This window comes from Geotrypetes seraphini, chromosome 2, assembly GCF_902459505.1.
Source record: "Geotrypetes seraphini chromosome 2, aGeoSer1.1, whole genome shotgun sequence".
NCBI classification, from domain to species: Eukaryota; Metazoa; Chordata; class Amphibia; order Gymnophiona; family Dermophiidae; genus Geotrypetes; species Geotrypetes seraphini.
In genome coordinates this window covers 201,500,520-201,506,519 of record NC_047085.1, presented here as the reverse complement: position 1 = coordinate 201,506,519, position 6,000 = coordinate 201,500,520, and positions in this window count along the sequence as shown.

The following is a 6,000-nucleotide window of genomic DNA, read 5'->3' as shown; positions in this document are numbered from 1 at the left end:
GTTTTATAAATATTGGTTGCTATTAAAGTGTGGCTTGTTTTGAAGACCAGGCGCACTCTGCTTCCTTTATTAAGATTGTGTACACATATGCCACGTGTAAGAATTCTCAGGGATATATTTTGGTTGCATTAGAGCAAAACTGCAATGTACTCACATATGTTAAATAGGCAGAGTACATTTATACATTTACACTTGGCATTGGCATTTGCATGCTAATGGAGTTGGATGTGGGAGTGGTTTTGTGGTTTTGTGTTTTGTTTTTTTTTTAAAGAAAACTATATTGTTTAAAGAAGAGTAGGGTTAATAGTCAGTATTCTTAATGGAGAAAGGTAGAGAGTGGGGTTCCCAGGTGAGAGTGTGGCGCAGTGGTTAAAGCTACAGCCTCAGCACCCTAGGGTTGTGGGTTCAAACCCACGCTGTTCCTTGTGACCCTGGACAACTCACTTAATTCCCCCATTACTCCAGGTACATTAGATAGATTGTGAGTTCACCAGGACAGACAGGGAAAAATGATTGAATACCTGAATAAACTCATGTAAACCATTCTGAGCTCTTCTGGGAGAACAGGAAAATAATTTGTCATCGTTGATGATACAGTGAAACCCTCTGCTCGTGTGTGAAGAAAGCAAATAGGATGTTAGGAATTATTAGGAAAGAAAGGGAGAACAGAAGATAGAATATTGTAATGTCTTTGTATCACTCCATGGTGTGACCACACCTCGAATACTTGTGTAATTCTGGTCACCACATCTCAAAAAAAATATAGTGGAATTAGAAAAGGTACAGAGAAGGGCGACACAAATGATAAAAGGGATGGGATAACTTCCCTATGAGGAAATCATAAAGCCACTTGGAGAAGAGATAGGTCAGAGAAGATATGATGCACGGCTATAAAATACTGAGTGGAGTGGAACCGGTAGATATGATTTGTTTGACTACTCTTTCCAATAATACTAGGACTAGGGGGCATGCAGTGAAGCTACTAAGTAGTAAATTGTAAAAGAAAACTGAGAAAATAATTATTCACTCAACATGTAATCAAACTCTGGAATTCATTGCCAGAGAATGTGGTGAAAGCCATTAGCTTTGCAGGGTTCAAAAAAGGTTTGCATAATTTCCTAAAAGAAAAGTCTGTAAGCCATTATTAAGATGGACTAAGGAAAATCCATTGCCTATTTCTAGGATAAGCAACATTAAAATCTGTTTTACTCTTTTGGAACCTGTATTGGCCACTATTGGAAACAGGATACTGCTCTAGGCGTCTGGGCCAATCAGGCCTTAGGCTTAGTGGGGATGGGCGGACCCACTATGCCTAAGGCCTGATTGGTCCAAGCTTCTAGAGCCTGGGCCAATCAGGTCTTAGACTTAGCGGGGATGGGCCGGGAAGGGGTGGGCCCGCCAGCTTGATGGCACCAAAACCCGTCCAGCTGGCCAACAATTAAGAGGTTAGTTTTCAATGAGGCGGGCCTGCCGGCTGGACGGCACCAAGACCCATCCAGCTGGCCAACAATTAAGAGGTTAGTTTTGGGGGGAGATTGTTAGTGCGACGGGGGCGTTAGCGTAGGGGAGTCCAGGGGGAGGTGTTCTCCGGCAGGAGGGGTTGGGCACCCTCCTGCCGGTGATCAAAGGTGTCGGGTGGGTGGCATTTTGGCAGGAGGGGTTGGGCACCCTCCTGCCAGTGATTGGGGGTGTCGGGTGGGTGGCGTTCTGGCAGGAGGGATTGGGCACCCTCCTGCCGGCGATCGGGGTGGGGAGGGACAGGTGGCCACTATACTTATCATGGCAGGGAGATCCCTTGCCGCAATAAGTATAGTGGCGTCTACTTACAATATAGGTCAGCATTTTGCTGGCCTACATTGTAAGCGTCTCTTCCTCTACTAAGAAGACGCCTAGGGCCGCCTAGGTTTGCCTAAGGCCCTTAGGCGAGCTTAAGCGGTCTTGCAGGCCTCCCTAGGCTTCCAGAGGCGCCTTCAATATAAGAGGCCTGCCCGGGGAGCATGTTTTAAAAAAACGTGCATCCCGATTGACTGATTATACAGCTGTAGGGTGCCTACAGCTGCCTAAAATCGGGACGCCTATGCAGAATCCAGGGCTTTAGTCCAGCAAATTTCCACTGTTTCTGTAGGCTATTTCTCCTGTGATACATAAAAGATGGAAACAAATTGGACTAAGTGAATAGCCCTCGATGGAGACTACATTGATTAACTTGCTTTTTACCAAACTTTTAAAACCACCCTCGTATTAGACACCTGTGTGGAACACTGTCAAAGGCATTGCTAAAATCTAAATACACCACATCTAGTGCACTCCCTCTATCCAATTCTTTGGTCACCCATTCAAAGTAATTGATCAGATTTGTCTGACAAGACCTACCTCTAGTAGATCCATGTTGCCTCGGGTCCTGTAATCCACTGGATTCCAGAAACACCACTGTTCTCTGTTTTAAAAGTGTTTCAATTAATTTACTTATTACAGAAGTCAGACTTACCAGCCTGTAGTTCCCTGCTTCTTCCTTACTTCTACTTTTGTGGAGAGGGACCACATCTGCCCTTCTCCAGTCCTCTGGTACCACTCCTGATCCTAGAGAAGCATTGAAGAGATCAGCCAGTAGAGCCACTAGAACTTCCTTAAGTTCCTTCAGTATCTCGGTTGTACACTATTTGGTCCCCATCGCTTTGTTTACCTTTAGTTTAGCTAGCTCCTCACAAACATGATCCTCTACAAATTGATCAGAGCTCTCATATTTGTACTGAAATGAAAGAATTAAAGTGAGAATTGAACCTGAGTCCTATTGTTCACTGCACTGTCCACTAGGCTATTTCATTCACTTATTTGCTGCTTTCTTTAGGAATGGCCATAATATCTGGAGCTGTCATAAATCTTGGTAGCTGCTGTCACTGTCCATATTTGGGGGGGTGGGACAGGGCCAGTGACCAGTGACTAATAGCAGATTAATCTCTCCTGTGGTCTTCTGGTATCTTTTTTTGTTTTGTAGTCGTGATTGATGAAAGCATACTTCTTTTTTTTTTTTTTTTTTGCCTTGAACCTTTTTTTTTTTGTATTATTGCTGAAAAATGACCAGATTTTAAGTCAAGTTTAATGTTTAATAAAAGTTTGATATTGTCACATTATCAAATAATTTCAACGTGATGTACAAAATGCTCCCAGCGGACTAGGTCCTTAAGGTGTTTATGTGGATTGCTATATATTTATGCATTTTGAATAAAGTCCATTTTAGGAATTGAGCAAGGGACATCGACACCTTCTTGAAAGCTCAAGGTTTGAAAAATAATAAAACATGCAAAATGACACCAGTGCAAGGTTTTAAAAATTATAATTAAGATTTATTGAATTATTGTTTCTATTTTTCCATTATGAGATTCAAAAGAATAAAGCATAATTGCTTGCATTAACAGTTGCGCTAATGGGAGATCGTTATAGTTACCAAATGCTGGCCTTCTGATAACGAGCTCACCTCAGGATCTCATGACCCTCTATTATATACTTTTGCTCAGTGACATCATCAGTTTGACAACCAATAAAAATTAACAAAGGAGGTGTTTCAAATTAGACAAAGACAAAAGTTTCAGAAAAGTACATTTGTTTGCTTATAGTCATTTCTGAATATAAATCATAATTTTCACAAAAGTATATTAAGAACATTATTTGTTAAAAAGATGCTGAAAAGTTCTCAGCCCTATGAACCATGCTGAAAATTAGTCAGCCTTAGAGGAAAAGAGGACTCTCCCTAAATTGACAGGTTCAAATTTCATGGCTTTAGCTCACAGAAGCCTTCCTAGAAAAGGAGGAGGAGGGGCTGGTCTCCCCCTGAGCTAACAGCTTCACACAGAAGCCTTCCTATGTTAGAGCAGGAGTCTCTGACTTAATTACTTCCAGATGTTATTTTAGGATTTCTTTAGGTTGCAAAGATATATCATATGTTTTTCAAAACCCATTCTTTAGTTCAATACACAGTAATACAATCACATAATTCAGTCATATTTGCTTGGCCAAGCATTCCATACATTCATAATTTTCATTCATAACTATATTTAATTCCTGTTATATCTTAGTTTGGGACACGTTATCTTCCTAACCAAAGCTCATGTGGTATTAATTAACACCACGATGCTGAGAACAAAGACTTGGAAAACAAAATGGATTCCAAAGACTGAGAAGATATAGAAAAGACAGAGAACCAAAATGGATTCCATGTATCCTTTATGATTTCCTCCATGCCTAACAGCAAAGTACACAAAAAGAACACCATTCTTTCCCTTATATTAATCTGTAGTGTGTTTTTCTGGCTTTAGCTACATTTATATTTAGATTTTTATTCACCTTTTTTCGTACGCTTCTATTGGGTGTGGCCTTAATTAAACACATATGCTTGTATCTAACTAGAATTACCCAGAATCATATGAAAAACAGGCACTTTTGTAGAAAAACTCCACAAAAATACTGCACTATCATGTTCTGATATCCATTCCATTACCGTCCCATAAACATCACCCCCTACTGGCCATGAGCCACCACTCCTCAGAACATTGCCTCGCCACAGTGTTTCTTTGGTCCTTAGGATGTTCAATATTTTTGATCAAAAACATCCATGTATCAAAATGTCCAATCAAGCTCATTTGGACGTAGGAGGGACCAGCATCTTAATGGACTGGTCATGTAGACAGAAGGCTGGGAAGGCCTCACTGGGCTGCCCCTGATGTCTACCCTCCCCCCCTTTTCTCCCCCTCCCCCCAATCAGAGTCAGACACCATAGCTAAATTTCTGCTAAGGAAGTTTTATTTATGGCCACAGCATGGTTACAACACAATCACATTAACCATATACAATAATTCTGCCTATAAATAACATATTGAACTAAAGATAACCTGTCAAATACAGTACTTCAACTTATCCTAACTTCTAATAACCTCACCCCCGGGGGAGGGGCATACCACCATACCAAGCGGGGGCCAAACTGGGGTCTATCAGCACTGCATACAAGTAGGCACCGTCAATTAAGCACATCCTCTACTCCCGCTTGGACCGAGCTGCCGTCCAAGAGTCCCGGGCCCCATTGGCTGTCCCCCCCAATTGCCATTCATGCGATTGGGGATAGCAATGGTCAAACCTCTGCTTGCCCCTCTGTCCAAGAGGGGTCTCTCATCCACTTTAGAGTGGCAATCCTATTCCCCTCCCAAATGTTCCCTTTCACCTGCTTGTGCTGGGTTTCCCCCCCCCCCCCCACACACACACACACACACTTTATTAAGCAGTATCCCTGCCATCTGCAACTAACCTCACTATCTTGAGATTGGATAAGGGTGGGCAGGAGTTCAATCTCCCTGGTGTGCCACAAAAGAATGGCTGTGCCAGGAGAGTCCAACAATTCAAAATCACCCGCTGCCCCTCCCCTCCACCTATCCCTGCCTAGCTCCTTTGCTTCCTGTCCTGCCATGGTCCCCCCCCCCCCAGAGCCCCCCCAGAGCCCCCACCCATACACACACACATACACCTTGTTACAGCCCCCCCGCTACTCGCTCCGGGGCTTTATCTTTCCAACAGGACAGTGAGACACCTTAGAGGGCACTGCTATGAACTTCATTTACATATTTCACTCAGGCCCTCCTTTTAAAAGGGAACACATCTGAAAGCAGCACAAAACAGCAGATGAATATTTTTCTCACCTAAATGTCTAAGTAGTGACTTTTGAAATTCAGTATTCCTTATGTGCCCTCGAGAACACTCAGATCAGAAGATAAACATCTTCTCTCAGTTCCCTCTCTGAAAATCATAAATGCCCGTGAAGATACTATCTTTTTGGTAACAGGCCTTCAAACATGGAACTCTTTGCCAATACATGTAAGAGAGGAAGCTAACCTTGATAAATTTAAAGGAAAACTCATAAGTTTTCTTTTCAAGGACACATTCGATGTATAAAAGCTACGAGACCGTTAATTTTAAACTTGGCCTATCCTATTGTTATTCCCCATTTTTTGTTCC